This window comes from Aotus nancymaae, unplaced genomic scaffold (assembly GCF_030222135.1).
Source record: "Aotus nancymaae isolate 86718 unplaced genomic scaffold, 86718_ANA_hifiasm-v0.15.2.pri h1tg000036l, whole genome shotgun sequence".
In the NCBI taxonomy this organism is placed as follows: domain Eukaryota; kingdom Metazoa; phylum Chordata; class Mammalia; order Primates; family Aotidae; genus Aotus; species Aotus nancymaae.
Window position 1 is genome coordinate 42,044,803 of NW_026988450.1, and position 23,218 is coordinate 42,068,020.

Sequence of the window (23,218 nt, forward strand, 5' to 3'; positions counted from 1 at the left end):
ACCAAGGAAAAACTCCCGACTGTGAAGCTAGGATGATTGGAAACACTCTGAGCTCCAGATTAAAAGCAAGAAAATTGCAGCAAACCTCAGAGAGAATTTTTTTTTCTGTGCTTCACACAGAGGCCCCCCACCATCCCTTGACTCCTTGATTAAATTGTTAAAGTTTAATAAATTATCATGTTCCTGTGGAAAACTATAATTGAAAACTTTTTGTTTGTTTTTTAACTAAAAGATTTATGTACCAGCAGGCAATTTTTCCACTAACACTGATTTTTTTTAATTGCATTTTAGGTTTTGGGGAACATGTAAAGGACATGCAAAATTGTTGCATAGGTACACACATGGTGATTTTTTTTTTTATTTTCATATAAAAACACTCCCCCCAACATACCTATTCACTGCATTTTTCAGGCATACCTGACTCAGTTAGATTCCAGATAAGTAACATTACAGTTCATCCTCACATCAGCGATTGTTGTATCAAAAAGAAAAGACAGAGACATAACTAAGTGAATTGCACAGAGAAAGCCAACTGGATAGGGAGAGACAGCTTTCATTTGCACATTTATATAGTTCAGGAATCTACTAAAGGTGTATAAGAAATGAAATCTGAAAACTTGTTACCCGTGGGTTTTTTTTTTTTCATTTGTTAGAAAATTTCAATTTTAAAAAGGTAAGGGATAAATAGTTGACGGGAAAAGACTGTATGGTGAATTATTCATTCTAGCTGGGCCATTTCAGGTCACAAGACAAGAGACTTCTTATAATCTTACACATAATAGAAATCTGGGACCACAGAAGCTCTGTTAAATCAACCCATACTGCATACAATTCTTCAGAACACGGCACTGATAAGGCATTGATAGACCCAGGAGAAAAACATCTGACACGAGTTGTCAGGAATCACAGAAAAGCAGGTCAGAATGGAAGCCTGCTTTATATAGCAATTTGTCCAAAAGGCCAGACAAAGGGAAAATATTGTCGAAGCTTCTTTCTCTTTTCCTGACTTCATGTCCCCATTATCAAGATGACTGCAATAATAGGCTAAACAGCCTATTTTTAGGGTGAAGGGGAAAAGGAAGAAATCCAGGCCATGATTGGTTTGCAGGACATTTTGAATGATTGTAAAAATATTATGTGTGCATAGAGGAAAATTTGAAAAATATAGAAAACCAGAAGAAATAAGTAATTTCCCCTCTCACAATTCAGAAATAAAAACAATCTTTAATACTTAGTATAACAAAATAGACCAAATCCTTTTGATCTATTTTACATGGAGATATATGTATTTGATGGCGATAATAAATCTAAAATACACATCATATATGTATGTATACACACACACACACAAATTTACACACATAATTCTCCCCCAAATTGGATAAAGATAAATATATGTATATATATGTATAAAATTCTCCCAAAACTTATATTTACATTATATGTACTGTTTGTAATCTTCTTTTTTCTCTATTCAATATTTTAAATTCCTGAGTATTTTAATTAAAATATTACAATGCTTTAGATTTATCGCCACAGTCAAAATAGTTTTTAAGCACCAATATGCATATAAAGGTTAATATTTTTTAAGGTTTTAAAAAAAACTTGATATAGAATCAACCAATTTTCGGACATTTAAGGATATATATCCAATCTCAGTTTTGCAGTATCCCATAGGGTATCATGGAATTGTCTGGTGAAAAATACAAGGTATATAACTTCTCTAAGCTTCAGTTTCCTTTTTGTAAAATGCATTGGTAGTGTTGCAGGCCCCCTATTCTGCATAATTCAGTCCTAGAAGTGGTTATAATATCAGTTGAAAGAGGATTCCCAAAATATATAAATATACCTAAAACATTTTACAATAACTAAAAACACATTAGTGAACATTCACTAGCTTTTGAAATAGTACAAATGCTTTTTTTTTTTTTTTTGTCAGGGGCATACAAATCTCCTTAGTATAGTTAGAGGGTCATCTTTCTTGCATAGACCACACCCATAATGTATCTATAATTTCCAGCTCTACTTTTTTTAAGGAGGAACAAGAATATACAAACACCTGTGAAACAATCTAAGTGTAAACCACTTCCAGATTTTATTATATTTTCCCCACACTAAAGTTAAGAGCAACTTGTTTAGTGACTTTCCTTATCAAGACTTTCAAAAATTTCTACTTTGTTTTCATAAAAACAATACTACTTCCTTTCCCACTCATATATCATTATTTTATACAATATTTAATAAATTCATATAACTTCAACACCACCACACATTTGAAAAACAGATTGGGAATAAACTCAACCAGCCCTCCTGAGCAAATCTCTCAGCTGAGGGAGGCTGAGAAGCTCACACCAGAGCACAACCCATTGGCCTTGAGTATTCAGTGTGCTAGGAATACCAGGCCACATGTTTTGTTGCAGCAGCCCTCAATCTTTTTGGACCAGGGATTGGTTTTGCAGAAGACAATTTTTCCATGGACAGTGGAGGAAGGAAATGGTTTGGGGAGGAAACTGTTCCACCTCAGATCATCAGGCATTAGATTCTCATAAGGAGTGTGCAGTTGTGATCCCTCGCAAGCACAATTCACAATAGGGTTTGTGCTCCTATGAGAGTCTAATGCCCTTGCTGATCTGCCAGGAGGCAGAGCTCAGGCCAGAATGCTCGCTTGCCAGATGCTCACCTCCTGCTGTGTGGCCTGGTTCCTAACAGGCCATTGGCCAGTACCAGTCCATAGCCTGGGGATGGGGACCCTTGTTTTACAAGGATGGGAAGCTTCAGATAAGACAGCCATGGGCTAAGTGCATAAGGTTGATAAAAATGTTAAATGAGAAAATGTATGCAAAATGCTCAGCACCATCCTTGGTACTTAATTAGCTCTCTATAAACATTACTTGAAAAGAAGGAGAAAATAAGAAAATGACAAAGACCCTTTCTGCAGTTTCCTCATAATCATTGGAATCTAGCCACATTTTAGCCAAGACCAAGAAAAAAAAAAAGCCTAGATGTTGAAGACTTGCTGTCAGGCTGGAGTATTTGTGAGAATGAGGATCTGATAAAAATCAGATGCAGCAAACTGAAAGTACTATCCAGAGCATAAGTTGTCCAATTCTTCCAATTCAAATGACAAGGTATCACTGGACATTGGATCCCAGACTCAGATGGAACCATATAGACTTATGTATCATGAAGCACCCATGAAGACTTAGAAAAAATTCTAAACCTGCACCATCTTGGTTTTAACCAGTCTTTTTAAAAATATATATATTTTATTGCACTTTAGGTTCTGGGGTACATGTGAAGAACATGCAGGATTGTTGCATAGGTACATACATGGCAATGTGGTTTGCTGCCTCCATCCCCATCACCTATATCTGGCATTTCTCCCCATGTTATCCCTCCCCAAATCCCTACCCTCCGCTGTCCCTCCCTCCTCCCCAGTTTTAATCAATTTTTATAATCATCTTTCTCTATTCTAGAAAGTACATCTCATACACCAACCTAAGCGGAGCCGATTTCTTTTCAATTTTACCATGCATCAAAAAAGATAATAGTTAATATTGGGTTTCAATCAGCTGCACTAAAAGGACATGGGAATGCAATGCAGGAGAAAGTAGACAGAGCTTCACTTTCTATCAAACCCAGAATTAACAGAGAAGACACTAACAATCAGTGGTGGAATGTCTATGATGTAAGTAAATAATAATAGTTTGAAAAATTTCAGCCAAAATCCTAGAAAGCAAGAGTTGAAGCTGATTTGTTTTATAGATAATCAATGCTGAGAAGATTGGAAGATGAACAGAAGGAGTTAGGACTACAGTTGTAAGTAACAAGGAAATGTAATCAAAGAACTTGCCCAGGTTTTAGTATGACATGGCTATGAGTAGCAGAAGAAAGACTGAAAAGAGAGCAGTTTCCTTATATAACAATTTCAAGCAAATTTCTACTGGGTCCCAGGCCAAATTTGGATCATGTCAGTTTGGTTCAACCATCTTAGAGTCACAGCCCCCTTTGATAACCTGTGAGAAATCTATGGACCCCAAGATAATTTTTCAGCATCTTGTAAAGCTGCATGCACGTACCATGTGATCTAGCAATTGCACTGTTGGGCATTTATCCCAACATCCACACAAAACCCTGTAAACTAACGTTCATAGCAGCTTTTTTGTAATAGCCCAAAATTGGAAACAATTTAGATGGCCTTCAGTGGGCAAATGGCTAAACAAACTATGGTCCATCCCAATTGTGGAATACTGTTCAGCAATAAAATGAAAGGAACTATTGATACACTCAAGAACTTAGATGACTCTCAGGGACAACACTGAGTTAAAAAAAAAAAAGTGAATCTCAAGACTGCAACCATATGATTCCATTATGTAACATTCCTGAAATAAAATTATAGAGATGAAGACCGTATTAGTGGTATGTATATTAGTGGCTGCCAAGGATTAGAAATAGCAGGGAAGGAGGTGGCTGTGGTTATAAAAGAGGTTATGGAACAGTTCTGTGCCTTGGTTATGTTGGTGGTTACTGTAATCTGCATGTAATACAAATGCATAGAGCTACACACACACATGCGCAAATACATACATGCACAAACACAGGCACACACGTGAGTACATGTAAAACTGGTGAATTTCAATAAGCTCTGTGGATTGTACCAATGTCAATTTCCTTGGTTTGATATTAAACTATAGTTATGCAAGATGTTACCTTTAGAGTAAACAGAGGACCTCCTTTTGTTTTTCAATTGCCTGTGAATCTCTAATTATTGCAAAATAAAGTTTTAAGAAGATACATATACATAGTGATAGAGAAATGTGTGCTTATATTACTAAACTCAATTGCCAAATAGAATTACAGTATGATCTCCTTATAAGGAGGGCAATTGAGGATGAAAAGAGTGAAAAGCAAAGAAAAAAGTCTTCTAACTTTGTATTTGATATACTTCTCCACTCTTGTATTTTTTTATTTGATATTCTCTGTACAGTTTGAATTTTTATAGTATGAATATATTACTTTTATTATTTAAAAAGGCAAATGAGGATAAAATGAGAAATTCTCCTGAAAAAAATCTGTGAAGTCTCTTCCTGCAAAAAAATTTGCAAAAATTCTGTACACAATTATAGTAATCTCACGGACTCCAAAGCCTATCCGTGGATCTCCTGAAGGGTTCATGTCCCTGACTAGGAGCTCCTACTTTCAAAAATGGATGCCCGTACAAATGGAGAGAAGTGGGGTCAGAGGACTATTAAATATATTCTGTAATCACCCTGGGCTCTATTTGCTATGATGCTCAGCCTCCCCTCAAGTGGGAAATAAAGATTCCTTCCTTTGTTTCTTTGGAAATGGCTAGATGGAGAACTCTGTATTGGAACTTTAGGAGCCACACCAAGAGTGATCATAACAAACATGCAGGAATACATTAACATATAAATAACTTATTACTAAGAGTACTTAGAACAACATGAGGAAATAGAATAGTTCTTTGAGCATTTGTTTACCAGCCATATTCTGGGCAATATGCTAGACACTGAAAATAAGATAGTGAGAAAAACAAGCTTGTTTTCTACCCAGAAACTACTGAGTGCTAGAGGCACAGGAAGGTTCTTTGCCTGCTTAATGCAAGATATCCCATCTTGTTAAAAATCTGCAGTTAAGGAACTACTTGTGTAAAGTATATATAAGAATTACAGAACCAGAGTCAAAATATTTTATCATTTCAGTCCTTGAAGAACATATAATATGCAAATATATGAAGAAATATCCGATACATATATTTTATTATTTTACACTGTATTTTATATACATTGCATTAAATATATATGAATATATAGATATAAATAGTTCATCCAGAATGCTTTTCAGAAAAACATTGGTTTTAATCTTCTGACTCAAACATGTCAAAGAAAGCTAAATGATTCAATAATCCAGCCAAAAGATATCTTGTTGGTGTTTTCTATTTTGTTTAATGGATGGCTTGGTAGAAAGCTGTAGTAATATGTTAATAGGAACAAGACTGGTGGGAACACACATGAAATATTTAAAATTTTGAAATTAAGAAGCAGTATGGCTCAGAACACACAAGGCTAATATTACCAATTCTGCAGCAAGACTAACCGCCTGGGTTAGAATCTTGAATCTTCCACCTAACAGCTATGTGACCAAGGGAAGTACCTACTCTCTGCAGCTCAGTTTTCTCACCTATAGAATGGATGCACGAATGAGTTGTAATAAAGGTTGAATTAATTAGAGGGCTATGAAAGTGCTTGTCAAATTTTTCAACAAGTATTTTGTATTTGTCAGTGTTCTCCAGAGAAACAGAACCAATAGGATATAAAGAAAGAAAAACTTTATTATGAGGGATTGGCTCACATGATTATGGAGACTTGGGAAGTCCCCTGTACTGCCATTTGCAAGCTTCAGACCTGGGAAACCCAATGGTGTCATTTTGTCCAAGTTTAAAGGCTTAGGAACCAGGGAAGCCAATGGTATAAGTTCCCATCTGAGGGCAGGAGAAGACTGAAGTCCTAGCTCAAGAAAGTCAGGCAGACGGAATACTTCTTTGTGCTATTCAAGCCCTCAACAGATTGGACGATATCTACCCACACTGGGAAGGGAAAACTGCTTTACTCAGGCCACCAGTTTAAATAGTAACATCTTCCAGAGATACCCTCTCAGACACACCCAGAAACAATGTTTAACCAGATATCCGGGCATCCCATGGCCCAGCCAAGAGGACACATAAAATTAGCTCTCACACTTCTGTTGGACTAAAACCAAATGCTATGTGTGTGCAGAGAAAACAAATTCCTGGAGGACGAATGATTTGAACGGGTAGGAATTCACCAGGTGGGGATGTGCAGGCATGCACTCTCCCAGATGGAATCCAGGCAATGGCCAAGGCAGGAAGGTGAGAACAGGTTTGGGAAAGAGTGGACAAGCACACTTGGCCACAGCCCTGAAGCTGTGCCTCCAGAAGACAGACACTGGCCTGAAGGAGTAGACTAGAGGCTTAGCAACACCCTGCCTGCCAACTGAGGATTAGAACTTCACTTGAGTAACCCTATAACCCTGAAAGATTTTTAAGTAAAGGAGAGTTCTGATCAGTGCTATACTTGGGGAAAGTCAACCTGTCCCATGGTTTAGATGAGGACATGGGGAAGCCAGTTATGAAACCATTGTGTAACAAAAGATCAGGAGAGGTATAGTACAGGCTAAAACAGAATTATGATGGCAAAATAAATAAGAAACAGAAATGAACAGTAGCTGAGTAAAGAGAGTGATGGAAGAAATGGCATCCCAATTACATCAAACCCAAGGGTGTCATTCATTCCAAGTTGGAAGGCTTAGAACCTAGGGAGCCAGAAATAGAAAAGAAGACATAGAAAACAATGAAAAGGAAGCTGAGATGTAGAAGGGAAAGAAATAGAAAACTGTGGAAAGAAAACGAAGAACATGCTATATGTCAAGCATACTGATCACTTTTCTGTAAGTTTTTCTTTTTGATACATAAAGATAACTGTGGAAACTGGTAAAACTAACCCCTTGTTTACCCAGCAAGAAGCTGAGGCTCAGAAAAGTAAAATTATTTGCCTAGATCACATGGCCAGTTAGAAGCAAAGCCAGGATTTAAACCCAAATCTTCCTTGCTCCAGAGTTCATGCTTACGACACTGGACCATGCTAGTCAGAGGATGCAGAAGGTAGGAGATTCTGCCTCTTTTTTTGGACACATTGCTAGACTTCCAGATGAATTTGTTGAATGGGCAGCAGCTGTAAAGGCATGAAGAGGTCTGAGGGGAGAAATGAGGGTTAGAGAATGGAATCGAGAAGCTTCATGGAGGTTTTGTAAGGATTAGTGAAGCCACTGAAGTGAATAATCAATAACAGATCATTTATAATTATTAACTTGCACATTCTTGTGCTAGAATGTAATCACGTTTGTCTGAAGAGCCAACACAGCAGTTTTAAAGGGATTCACAAAAAGAAGAAAGCTGCTGTTCTCTCCAGTAAGCAATATTTTAGTGGCAAAACACCCTGTGAATGGTTTGTGAGTACAAAGCAGCAAGCATGTGAATAGCTTTTTACAATATCACGTTCTCTCCTTCCACTTGGGAAGGAAGCACAATGCTACCATAAGCAGATACTAACAGAGCACAGATGCTGGCGCTGATGTCAGCGTAAATGCTGTCCCGCACCAAGAAAAAAAAAAAAAAAACCTCCCAAAGTACTGTGCCTGCATAAATCTTATATTTTTATGAATCACTGCCATCACTGCAACCTCACACTGAAAATTTGTGTCTTAGATGTGAATGGATTTTTCCAGATAGTTTAGTTTCTCTTTGGCTTACAATTTATACCTGTCCACATATCATATCCAAAGAGAGCTTTGCTTCCCAGGATGCCCAGTGGCAGTCTGTACCCAGTGTGGCTAAAGTTCGAAAATATCGTTTAATTTTAATCCAGAGGAGCAAAATTGGTCTGATGCCTCTGTTGTAAACATTCAACCACAGATTCAACATTAATATTTCCATTTCTTATCAACAGCAGTTTTCCAGAGCCAACAAATACATTCCACTATACAATTTTATGCTTTGTAAAAGGTGACCTATACTTTCTTTTTCAAACGCAGTTTCTTTAATGAAAATATTGTAATGTCAGTCCATGCAAAGCAAATGCATATTAATATGCGTTTACATCTGTCTCATATTAATATTCATGCCTGAATCCACATCCCTACACAAAGCCAATTTTCTGACCATCTGTGTGATGGCTGGTGGATGCAATGAATAAATTTTATTTGTGAGGGGAGTGATAAATCATGTATCTTCAGTTTTTCACCCACAATCTTTCCTCTTAGGTGCAAAAATGTTTTTATCGTGGTTTGGAATATTTAAGTAAACGAAACAGATTAACCCTTTACATTCCTACAGATACTGGCAATTTTATAAAGGCCATGAAAATACAATCTCAACAACTCTAACTAAAAATCAGAAAAAGGAACTAAGGATTTACTTGCTTAGATTAGACATCCTTTGTTCCTGTGTGAGTTCCAGTCTTTTACACTAATCTTTGATATTGTTTAAAATATACTCTACCTGTTTTTGAAAATTTCACAGATGAAAACAGGACCTCTGCGGAAAGAGTATATTCCTAAAGAAACTCCTGACAGTCATCAAGTATCTTAAAAGTCCTATGAAGTGTAACCAAACATAAAGAAGAATTTCAAACTGGAAAGAAGATTATGAACAAAGAAAGTTTATTAGTATTTACACAATATCTTGATACGTTCAATTTCACCCAAGCGAATATCAAGATTTCAGTGGCAACAATGTGATTGTCAATTTGGTGATCTGTTGAGGAATACCACTTCCAAATCAAAGAAGCAATTACCTTTTAGGATATGCAACAAATATAGTTAATTAACCTGACAGACAGAGCCCAAAGAGAAGGATTAAATTGAAAAGCAATCATATCATGATAGGGAGAGCTTGAAACATATTGCACGCTGAAGAAAGAAGCATGATCTGATGGCTTAAATAATGAAAATCGTGTCAGGTGGTTTAAAATGGTTTCCTTGCCTCTTCCAGGAATGCTTTCTATGAATTCTAGATGAATGAGCCACTAGATTGAATCCAAACCCAAAGTTTCAATTTGATTTCATTTACCTTCTCTGAGTTAGACAGGGATTTTCTAAGGTCACTAAAATCGTCCACAGTCACGAATAGCACAAACCGTAACTTCCAGGTCAAAGCAGAAATAAATTGGAACTTACTGTTCTCACTTACAGGCTGCTGAAAGTTTCTACTTCTATTATAATGACACTGAACCAAGTGACAAGGTCAAATGAGAACTCTCAGAACTGTCAATCTACTGTAGATACAGCCCACATGCACCAGTGGATAGTCAAGTCATAAATGCAGTAGGGTCAGAGAATTGTTATCTCAAATAAGCAATAGTTACACCTGCTACTGGCAAGGCACTGTGCTGAGATGGAAATCAAAATGCCACGTTGGCCTCAGAAAGCTTACTACCTCTCTAATAACGCAAACAGTTTCTCCCACAAGATTCTCAACCATTAAGTTGGTATATGATAAATATGAACTAAATATTATAAAAGGAATTTAAAAGATAGTGAGATTCCCACCTTCCCAGATAATTAAGGAACTTCTTTAGGAGGAATTTAAGATCAACCTTGAAGGCTGGAAAAGTTCAGATGGATTTAGCAGAGAAGTCTCATCAGATGGAAGAAGATTTACAAAGGTTCAGGGCAGGAAGTGTTTAGTGGGAGAAGTAGAAATAATTGGGAGGAATTGTGGGTAGACCACTCTGGTTACAGCTGAGAATTAATGTCCAAAACTATGGGAGTTAAAGGAAATGATTTTAGGTAGTACACAAGTAGGCACTAAATAACACTGAATTACAAAGTCAGAAAAATAATCCTTTAGTAACTCTGTTAATTCTCTTCATTGCCTCGAGAAGACAGTCTCAGTTTGGTGCCAAAATACCTTTAACACCATTGCAGTACTTGCTAAATCCTCGTTCTTAACACAGAGCCAGCCTCAAGGCTTAAAGTCTACACACTAAAACTTGATAACATTGTTTGGTTTCATGTGTTTACTTTTAGTATTACTTCACTTTATACCAAGTAGTACTTACTGGTCTTCCATTTATGTAATATAAAATTTCCTTTCAAAAAATTTATTTAAAATGTTAAAGATTAGTTGTTTTTTAAAAAATGTAAATAGAACTGGTGACGACGAAGGCAAGTGGCTTAACATTTGGATCTAATGGGATAGAGTAACCAGCAAGATAGAAAGATGAGTTGGTCTCAGGCCAGATTTGACTCAAACCAGATTTGACTGGTTTCAAGTCTAGTCTTTGATTTTAATACAATTTGATAATTCTAAGTACCTCTGTTTTCCTCATATGTGTGGTGCTAAAGAGGCATTGCTGAGGTCGTGTTTGTAAAATCTCCTTCAGGTCTAGAATTTTAACAAAAATATACCTAAACCAATTTTATATAAATGCAAAAGGAACATTATTTATACTGGCAAGAGAGATAGAGAGAAGCATAATAGGTCTCCAAGCCTCAGAGAGTTACAATAAAAGATATGAACTAAAATACTTCACCAGAAGCAAAAGGATATTGCTTTCATTAGATCACTCAGAATTTCACATGGTATACTTAAATATGATTTAGCATAATATTGATACTTGTTTATATTTGTCACCTACCTATTTCACAGTAATATTGTAAGTATTAGTGATATGTAATGTTTCTTAAGCTTTCTCAGCTCTTAAAAGAAAATATATACCATAAAATCAAGGTAATAGTAATAATAGTCATCATCATAATAGCAATAACTGTTCATGCATTTTCAAACATGGATTCTGAGTTGATGGAAAGGGAAATTAGGCTGTAAGCTAAAAATGCAGGCTTATCAGCTGGTTAGAACAGAAAGGCTTAGGATGGGATAAGAGTGATGCTATCTACAGGTTATCAAGGTTTCAGATGGGTTCTGAAATTTGGCATTTGTAACAACTCCCAGATTGCTGATGCTGCTGGTATGAGGCCACCCTTCAAGTAGTAAGACCTTTTCCACTCTTTCAGGGTCAGGTCTAAAATATACACCACTGACTGTCAAAGGACTTAAGGGAGTGTGTCTGAATACATCTTGGCAAATCTATCACCACTGCTTAGGCTACCCCATTTGGGTCACCTTTGTACCTAGTATTCTTTCTGCATTGTCCAATCTACCACCTCCCAGAAAATTACTTCTCTCATTTTCTCCCTGTCCCACCCTCACTCCCAAACCAGATCTGAACTCTTCAAGAGCAGAACACATCATATATTTCAAAACCTGATCATGAGTAAACAGACAACCTACAGAAGGGAAGAAAATACTTGCAAAGTATGTATCTGACAAAGTTCTAATATCCAGCATCTATAAGAACTCAAACAAATGTACAAGAGAAAAACAACCCATTAAAAAGTGGGCAAAGGACATGAACAGACACTTCTGCAAAGAAGACATACATGCAGCTAATAAACATATGAAAAAAAGCTCAACATTACTGATCATTAGGGAAATGCAAATCAAAACCACAATGAGATACCATCTTACACCAGTCAGAATGGTTAATATATAAAGTTTAAAAAAAAAAAAAAACAGATGCTGGTGAGGTTGTGGAAAAACAGGAGCACTTTTACATTGTTGGTGGGACTGTAAATTAATCCAACCATTGTGAAAAGTGGTATGGTAATTCCTCAAAGAGCTAAAAGCAGAACTACCATTCACCCTGGCAATCCATTACCGGGTATATATACAGAGAAATATAAATCATTCTACCATAAGTATAATACATACAAATGTTCATTGCAGCAGTCTCCACAATAGCAAAGATGTGAAATCAACCTAAATGCCCACCAATGACAGATTGGATAAAGAAAATGTGGTACATTTATACCATGAAATACTATACAGCCATAAAAAGGAACAAGATCATGTCCCTTGCAGGGACATTAGTGGAGCTGGAAGCCATTATACTCAGCAAAGTAATGCAAGAACAGAAAACCAATACCACATATTCTCACTTATAAGTGGAAGCTAAATAATGAGAACTCACAAACACAAAGAAGGTAACAACAAACACTGAGGTCTACTTGAGGGTAGAGGGTGGGAGGAGGGAGAGGGACAGAAAAGAGATAACTATTGGGAACTGGGCTTAACACCTGGGTGATGAAATAACCTACAACCCAGCCCCATGGCATGAGTTTACCTATGTAACGAACCTTCACATATACCCCTGAACCTAAAATAAAATTTAAATAAATTAAATTAAAACTGATCATAAGGCTTAGACAAAGATTTATGTTCAAAAATGTTGATTTCAGAACTTTTTGTAACATCAAAAAGTAGGAAAAACATGTTTCTTATAAAATATTTAATAATCTGGAACTACAGGCATGCGCCACCTCGCCCAGCTAATTTTTTGTATTTTTAGTAGAGATGGAGTTTCACCATGTTGGCCATGATTTAATATTGGGTTAAAAAGCAGGATACAAAACTATATTCAGTATAGTTTAAATTTAAATATAAGTAAAAAGAAATATAGAAAGTAGCATGCATAATTAATAAACTAATAGCAACTAACTGCTCTTCATTTCTGCTGAGTAATCATTAGAAAGAGGATGGAAATATAATTTTCCCCTCTCCACCTCTCATTGAAGAACAGTGAGGCTTGTGAGATTATAAACTCTATAGCTCCAAAAAGGAGTTAATGCATGGAGGTAGAGAGTACAACGATAGATACAAAGGCTACGAAGGGTGTGTGGGTGGAAGGGGAGAGAAGAGAGGTTGGTCAATGGGTACAAACATATGGTTAGATAGAAAATATGATTTCTAATGTTCAACAGCAGATGAGGGTGACTATAGTCAACAACAATGTATTATGTATTTCAAAGTAGCTAGAAGAGAGGATGTGAACTCTTCCCAACACAAAGAAATGCTAAATACTCAAGGTGATGAATATCCCAAATGCCCTGACTTAATCATGACACATTCTATGCATGTGACAAAACATCACATGTACCCCACAAATATGTAAAATATTTACTAGTAAAAATTCTTTTAGAAAAAGGTATTAACATCTTTAATGTTTTATCTTTAATAGCAAGAGTGAGCAAGCTGAATCTTTATAGGATACGGATGATTTAAGGGTCATGGGGGGCGATGGCCCAGACTCAGGGAAAGAGTTGGATTCCTGAAGCCTGGGGATATGGAGGAGTTCAGGGATGAGCTGCTGGCTCTCTTTCATGCGTCTCACGTGAGCATGGCTCATGGAGACCTGAGGCCTGAACACCAGTCCGTGGTGAGCCATAACACCTGGGAGCCTCCATCATTGAACAGTCCTTGAGGGCTGCGGCCACAGTGGGCTAGAAATCAGAAGCCTTAGCAATTTTCTCAGATGGTATAAGCTCTTTGGGTCCTTTACAACCTCATGGGAACAACCAGCCAACCCAAAACCAAGCAGGTTAGGGGCTATGTCAGATTTATGAAATGTAGAATAAACCTACGTGTTTTTTTCTTACATGACAGCATTATAGGGTAGTACCTATACACTGGGGAAAAATATGCCAAATTGTTAGGAGTTAACACCTGAGTGTTGGTTTATAAGTGGTTTGGTTCTCTTCTTTAAACATTCTATAGTTTTCATAAAGTCCTAACAGCACCTAAGTTGCATGTAGAATTAGAAAAAGAAAATACAAGAAATGTCATTCTTTAAAATCAAGTGGCACTTTGGGAGGCTGAGGTGGGCAGATCACCTGAGGTCAGGAGTTTGAGGCCAGCCTGGCCAACATGGTGAAACTCCCTCTCTACTAAAAATACAAAAAATTAGCTGGGCGAGGTGGTGCACGCCTGTAGTTCCAGCTACTCAGGAGGCGGAGAAAGGAGAATTGCTTGAACCCAGAAGGCAGATGTTGCAGTGAGCCAAGATCGCACCATTGCACTCCAGCCTAGGCAACAAGAACGAAAGTCCATCTCAAAAAAAAAAATCAAGGTACGTAAGATCTTATTTACATTTTTTATATGCAGCACCTAACACTGTGCTGGTATATAGCAGGCAGTGAAAAATGATAACTAATTAAATAAACCATTCAAAGCCCATGCCATAATGCTAAGTTAATACAATTTTTCTGGTGTGCAAGGAACAGTTCATACATATATGAAAGAAAATAAGTTATTCTCAAAATAGCTATTCTGAGAATAACATTTTATGTAAGATTATTAAAAATTATGAGAGAGGTTTTACGTAAAGCATTAAGCAAAGGCAGCCTGGGCTCAGGGACAATTGTCCTTGATTTGGTGACAGAGGTTTTGTTTAGGTTTCTGTGTTACCTGCTACGTGTATCCTTTGGCAAGTCACTGACCTCTCCAAGCCTCTGATATCTCATCTACAAATATAAGTTCTATTGATTTAAGTGAGGCATCATTAAGATCAAATGACATATAGAAATGTGAAAGCAATTTTAAAACTATGATGTACCATGTCAGACTATTCTGATTATTGAGTCTATATTTGATAGAATGCAAAAGAAAGACTAAAAATGTAGGGGTCCTCATGGAAGATCCAAGATGGCCACTTAGGAGGAAGTCGGGATTGCAGCTCTGAGAGAGGGCGCAGAGGGTGAGTGGACGCCACATTTCCAGACGGATTTTTACTGCCCACAGACCAGGAGATTCACAGGAGGAGAAGGCCCACGGGTCGCCAGCGCCGCTGGTTTGAGCGGCATGGCCGCTCAGCCTACACCCTGGGGCGGGGGGCAGTGGATTCTTATGCAGAGCGAGAGAGACAGAGTTCCCTCTGAGCCAGCAAGGGGAGCTGAAGCAGGGAGTCAAGCCAGGAGACCCCCGGGCAAGGACGTGCCACGAATCTCAGAGCCGCTGCTTCGGCTGACGCAGCGGCACACAGGGCAGTGGATTTTAACTGCCCACAGACCAGGAGATTCACAGGCAGAGAAGCTCCACGGGTTCCCAGCGTCGCTGGTTGGACCAGAGCAGCCGCTCAGCCTGCACCGGGGGCAGGGAGCAGCGGCTCCTTGAGCAAAGTGAACGAGACTGTGTCCCCTCTGGGCCAGCAAGGGGAGCTGAGGCAAGGAGGCAAGCCAAGAGATTCCCGGGCAAAGAGGGCCCCACTGGAAACACGGCTGAACCCGGGATGGTCCAGCTCTGTGGGGGAGGGGCGTCCTCCATCGGGAAACACCCTGCAGTTCCCGGGGCAATTTGCTGTAACCAAGACAACCCACCACTACAGAGACTCCGTCACTACAGGGGTGGGCCAGCATAGCGGAAGCAGTTCTAACTACACCCATATAAACAGGACTGCAGGGAAGCTCACACAGAAGCTGGGCGGAGCCCACAGCAGCTCAGCGAAGCCTCTGCAGGCTGAGTGTGACTAGACTGCCACCTTGTGGGCAGGGAAAATGGTAGCAACACAGCTGAAAAGCATAAAGCCCTAACCCCCTGGGCCAGAACACCATGGGGGTTTATGAGTTCAGCTGCTGCAGACTTAAAATTACCAAAATCAGAAAGACAGCAACTACAAAGTCAATAGGCGGATAAATCCACAAAGATGGGAAGAAACCAGCGCAAAAAGGATGAAAACACCCAAAACCAGAACACCTCTCCTCCTACAAGGCAGCATAACTCCTCACCAGCACAGGAACAAGACTGGACGGAGAATGAGTGTGATGAAATGACAGAATCAGCTTTCAGAAAATGGATAATAAGAAACTTCTGTGAGCTAAAAGAACATGTTCTAACCCAATGCAAAGAAACTAAGAACCTTGAAAAAAGACTTGATGAAATGCTAACGAGAATGGACAACTTAGAGAGGAATATGAGTGAATTGATGGAGCTGAAAAACACAACACGAGAACTTCGCGAAGCATGCACAAGTTTCAACAGCAGAATTGACCAAGCAGAAGAAAGGATATCAGAAGCCAAAGATCAACTCAATGAAATAAAACGAGAAGGGAAGATTAGAGAAAACAAGGTAAAAAGGAATGAACAGTCAACAAGAAATATGGGACTACGTGAAAAGACCTAATCTACGTTTGATAGGTGTACCTGAATGTGACGAAGAGAATGCATCCAAGCTGGAAAATACTCTTCAGGATATTATCCAGGAAAACCTCCCCAACCTAGCAAGGCAGGCCAATATTCAAGTCCAGGAAATACAGAGAACACCACAAAGATATTCCTCTAGAAGAGCAACCCCAAGGCACATAATCGTCAGATTCACCGGGGTTGAAATGAAGGAGAAAATACTAAGGGCAGCCAGAGAGAAAGGTCGGGTTACCCACAAAGGGAAGCCCATCAGACTCACAGCAGATCTCTCAGCAGAAACCCTACAGGCCAGAAGAGAGTGGGGGCCGATATTCAACATCCTTAAAGAAAAGAACTTTCAACCCAGAATTTCATATCCAGCCAAACTAAGCTTCATAAGTGAAGGAAAAATAAAATCCTTTGTGAACAAGCAAGTACTCACAGATTTCATCACCACCAGACCAGCTTTACAAGAGCTCCTGAAGGAGACACTACACATAGAAAAAAACAACCAGCACCAGCCACTCCAAAAATGCACGAAATGGTAAAGAGCAGCAACACAATCAAGAATCTGCATCAACCAATGGGCAAAACAGTCAGCTAGCATCAAAATGACAGGACTAAACTCACACATAACAATATTAACCCTAAATGGAAATGGACTAAATGCCCCAATCAAAAGACACAGACTGGCAAATTGGATAAAAAGCCAAAACCCATCAGTGTGCTGTATCCAGGCAACCCACCTCACATGCAAGGATACACAAAGGCTCAAAATAAAGGGATGGAGGAAGATTTACCAAGCAAATGGAGAGCAAAAAAAAGCAGGAGTTGCAATTCTCATCTCTGATAAAATAGACTCTAAAGCAACAAAGATCAAAAGAGACAAAGAAGGACACTACATAATGGTAAAAGGATCAATGCAACAAGAAAAGCTAACGATCCTAAATATATATGCACCTAATACAGGAGCACCCAGATACATAAGGCAAGTTCTTAAAGACTTGAAAAGAGACTTAGACTCCCACACATTAATAGTGGGAGACTTCAACACACCATTGTCAATATTAGACAGATCAACGAGACAGAAAATTAATAAGGATATCCAGGACTTGAACTCAGACCTGGAACAAGCAAACCTAATAGACATCTACAGAACTCTCCAGCCCAAATCCACAGAATATACATTCTTCTCAGCACCACATCACACCTACTCTAAAATTGACCACATAATTGGAAGTAAATCACTCCTCAGCAAATGCAAAAGAACGGAAACCATAACAAACAGTCTCTCAGACCACAGTGCAATCAAGTTAGAACTCAGAACTCAGAAGCCAACCCAGAACCGCACAGCCTCATGGAAATTGAACAACTTTCTCCTGAATGTTGACTGGATAAACACTGAAATGAAGGCAGAAATAAAGATGTTCTTTGAAACCAACGAGAACGAAGACACCACATACCAGAATCTCTGGGACACATTTAAAGCAGTCTCTAGAGGAAAATATATAGCAATAAGTGCCCACATGAGAAGAAAGGAGAGAACTAAAATTGACACCCTATCATCAAAATTGAAAGAGCTAGAGGAGCAAGATCAAAAAACTCAAAACCTAGCGGAAGACAAGAAATAACTAAGATCAAAGCAGAATTGAAGGAGATAGAGACACGAAAAACCCTACAAAAAATCAATAAATCCAGGAGCTGGTTTTTTGAAAAGATCAACAAAACAGACAGACCACTAGCCAGACTAATAAAAAAGAAAAGAGAGAATAACCAAATAGATGCAATAAAAAATGATAAAGGGGATATCACCACAGATGCCACAGAAATTCAAACCATCATCAGAGATTATTACAAACAACTCTATGCACATAAGTTAGAAAACCTGGAAGAAATGGATAAATTCATGGACAGTAGCCTCCTCCCATGCCTAAACCAGGAAGAAGTCGAAACCCTGAATAGACCAATAACAAGGTCTGAAGTCGAGGCAGCAATTAAGAGCCTACCACCCAAAAAAAGCCCAGGCCCAGATGGTTTCACAGCCGAATTCTACCAGACATACAAAGAGGAACTGGTACCATTCCTACTGAAACTATTCCAAATAATCCAAAAAGAGGGAATCCTTCCCAAATCATTTTATGAGACCAACATCATCCTGATACCAAAACCCGGCAGAGACTCAACAAGAAAAGAAAACTACAGGCCAATATCCATGATGAACATAGATGCAAAAATCTTCAATAAAATACTGGCAAGCCGATTACAACAGCACATCAAAAAGCTTATCCACCATGATCAAGTAGGATTCATCCCGGGGATGCAAGGCTGGTTCAATATACGCAAGTCTATAAATGTAATTCACCACATAAACAGAACCAAAAACAAAAACCACATGATTATCTCAATTGATGCAGAGAAGGCCTTCGACAAAATTCAACAGTCCTTTATGCTAAACACTCTCAATAAGCTAGGTATCGACGGAACATATCTCAAAATAATAAAAGCTATTTATGACAAACTGACAGCCAATATCATACTGAATGGGCAAAAACTGGAAGCATTCCCTTTGAAATCTGGCACTAGACAAGGATGCCCTCTCTCACCACTCCTATTCAATATAGTACTGGAAGTTCTAGCCAGAGCAATCAGGCAAGAAAAAGAAATAAAGGGTATTCGACTAGGAAAGGAGGAAGTCAAATTGTCTCTATTTGCAGACGACATGATTGTATATCTAGAAGACCCTATCACCTCAGCCCAAAATCTCCTGAAACTGATAAGCAACTTCAGCAAAGTCTCAGGATACAAAATCAATGTGCAAAAATCACAAGCATTCCTATACACCAATAACAGACTTAAAGAGAGCCAAATCAAGAACGAACTGCCATTCACAATTGCTACAAAGAGAATAAAATACCTAGGAATACAACTAACAAGGAACGTAAAGGACCTCTTCAAGGAGAACTACAAATCACTGCTCAATGAAATAAGAGAGGACACAAACAGATGGAGAAACATTCCATGTTCATGGTTAGGAAGAATTAATATCGTGAAAATGGCCATACTGCCCAAAGTAATTTACAGATTCAACGCTATCCCCATCAAGCTACCAATGACCTTCCTCACAGAACTGGAAAAAACCACCTTAAACTTCATATGGAACCAAAAGAGAGCCCGCATAGCCAAGTCAATTCTAAACAAAAAGAACAAAGCAGGAGGCATCACACTACCGGACATCAAACTCTACTACAAGGCTACAGTAATCAAAACAGCATGGTACTGGTACCAAAACAGAGATATAGACCAATGGAACAGAACAGAGGCGTCGGAGGCGACACAACATATCTACAACCACCCGATCTTTGACAAACCTGAAAAAAACAAGCAATGGGGAAAGGATTCCCTGTTCAATAAGTGGTGTTGGGAAAACTGGCTAGCCATATGCAGAAAGCAGAAACTCGACCCCTTCCTGACCCCTTACACTAAAATTGACTCCAGATGGATTAAAGACTTAAACATAAGACCTAACACCATAAAAACACTAGAAGGAAACCTAGGCAAAACCATTCAGGACATAGGCGTAGGCAAGGACTTTATGACCAAAACACCAAAAGCATTGGCAACAAAAGCCAAAATAGACAAATGGGACCTAATCAAACTCCACAGCTTCTGCACGGCAAAAAGAAACAGTCAATAGAGTGAATCGGCAACCAACAGAATGGGAAAAAATTTTTGCAGCCTACCCCTCTGACAAAGGGCTGATATCCAGAATTTACAACGAGCTAAAAAAGATTTACAAGAAAAAAACAAACAAGCCCATTCAAAAATGGGCAAAGGATATGAACAGATACTTTACAAAAGAAGACATACACGAGGCCAACAAACATATGAAAAAATGCTCATCATCACTGGTCATTAGAGAAATGCAAATCAAAACTACATTGAGATACCGTCTCACACCAGTTAGAATGGCGATCATTAAAAAATCTGGAGAAAACAGATGCTGGAGAGGATGTGGAGAAATAGGAACACTTTTACACTGTTGGTGGGAGTGTAAATTAGTTCAACCACTGTGGAAAACAGTGTGGCGATTCCTCAAGGACCTAGAAATAGAAATTCCATTTGACCCAGCAATCCCATTACTGGGCATATATCCAAAGGATGATAAATCGTTCTACTATAAGGACACATGCACACGAATGTTCATTGCAGCACAGTTTACAATAGCAAAGACCTGGAACCAGCCCAAATGCCCATCGATGATAGACTGGACAGGAAAAATGTGGCACATATACACCATGGAATATTATGCAGCCATTAAAAACGAGGAGTTCACATCCTTCGTAGGGACATGGATGAACCTGGAAAACATCATTCTCAGCAAACTGACACAAGAACACAAAATGAAACACCACATGTTCTCACTCATAGGTGGGTGTTGAACAAGGAGAACACATGGACACAGGGAGGGAAGCACTATACACGGGGGTCTGTTGGGGGGAGGGGGGACAGCGGGGGGGTGGGGAGTTGGGGAGGGATAGCATGGGGAGAAATGCCAGATATAGGTGAAGGGGAAGGAGGCAGCAAATCATACTGCCACGTATGCACCTATGCAACAACCTTGCATGTTTTTCACATGTACCCCAAAACCTAAAATGCAAAAAAAAAAAAAAAAAAAATAGGTAATTCTTTTTACGTCATTTATCAAGTTAAAAAAATCAAACTAAACATGTATTTCATGTTCCTGCCTCTTTGTCTAGTGTGTGATTTTATAAGTCAACTTGCCACATAATCACAAACAAATGTGATAAAAATAAATAAATTTAGACAGAAACGGAGGTTGGTTAGTAACTTCCTATACTTTACCATTTGGTTCACTCAAGTATTTATTGTTTCAACAATACTTCTTGTGTCAGACACTCTTCTAGGAGCTGAAGATTCAGGAGTGAGCGAGATCAAGATCTCTGCACCAGTATAGCTCTCATTCTAGTGTGCAAGAGATCAATAATCAACAAGTAAACAAATAAGAGACTCCAAGATTGGGATAAGTGCTATGAAGAAAATAAGCAGGACTACGGTCACTGGCTCTCCAAGATGGCCCCAGTACTCCACCCTTGGGAAGGGCATGGATATCTGGAGGCAGGAGCACTGGGGCCATCTTGGAGAGTTGGTGACTACAGTCAGTGACCCACCTTGTAGAGTCGGTCTGACTGGCTAATAAAATATAGTGGAAGTGATGATGTGTTATGTTCAAGATTCGGTTATAGAAGATACCATGGTTTCCGTTTTGGTCACTCTCATGCTCTGTCCCACTCTGAGGGAGAAGCCAAATGTCATGTCATGAGGACATTCAGACCCTCTGGAGAGGCCAGTGTGGCCAACAACCATATGAACAGTCTGAGAAGTGGATCCACCATTCCTTCAGATGATCCAAGCCCCAGATGACCACTTGACTGCACCCTCAGTTGAACTATTAGATCCCAGATTCCTGTCCACAGAAAATGTGCTACAATAGATCTTGTTGTTTTAAGCTGCCGAATTTGGGGGCAATTTTACATAGCAATGGATAACTAAAACAAGTATAATGAAACGAACTGCCTCATGGTTCGAAAAGATCTACTTGACGAGATTATATTTGCTCTAAAACCTGAAGGACAAGAATGAGCTATGCAAAGAAAGGCCAGCTTAAGGGAACAACCAGCAGAAGAGGGAAAGGACATGGAATGTTTGAGAAGCAAAAAAACCATTTCTCCCCAGAGTGAGTCTGTGCATTAACCAGACATGTCTCCATTCTGCCCTCCCGTGGACCTATTGCTGGTGATTCCCGTTTGCAGTCACCTAACCTACTACCCTCACGCTGTTCCTTGCAGTGCTCCTCAACCATCAGCATTTGGGGCAATTCTTCACAGCACAGGAGTGCCCTCATATTGCAGAATGTTTTGCACCCTGAATCTTTCCCACTAAATGCTGACAGTATCCCAAATTCACATGACAACCCCAAACTTCCCCCCACCTTCCCTCTTTCAAAATGCCTTCCCGGCGGGGGTGGGGGGTTGGGCAGTATTTTTCCCCTGTGTAAAACCACACGGTCTGGACTACAGAGACCAGAGGGTGTAGCAACTAAAAACACTCGTGGGCACCAGAGGTTCTTAGATATGGAACGCAGCCCTACCACCCGTCAGAAAATGGACTTCTCTCTCTCAACCTCATTTTGCTTAGTTGTTAAATAAGTCTTCCAAGGATTAAATAGAATAACATGTGTAAAATAGCACAGGTCTGGCACATAGGAAATACTTAGAATGGGAGCTATACTTAAATATTTCTCCTCCTGGCCTAGCCAAATCCGTCTCATGCTCTAAAATCAAAATGAAGCCAAATCTCTTCTGAGAAGCTTCAATGACTCCTCTTACCCAGCTGCTCAGGAGGCTGAGGCAGAAGAATCACTTGAACCCAGAGGCAGAGTTTGCAGTGAGCCAAGATTGAGCCACTGCACTCCAGCCTGATGACAGAGCGAGACTCCATCTCAAAACATATATACATATATATATATATAATGCTGAAGCATGATTTAACATCATCCCATTATCTCAGGACTTTCTGAAGAATTCT

At 39.1% G+C, this 23,218-nt stretch overlaps 1 long non-coding RNA gene across 1 annotated transcript in view; it reads right to left on the bottom strand.

Annotated features, from left to right (window-relative positions):
- The window catches only part of LOC105733849 (uncharacterized), a 94,124-nt gene that overhangs the window by 47,801 nt on the left and 23,105 nt on the right, over window positions 1–23,218 (bottom strand). The window lies entirely within an intron of this gene.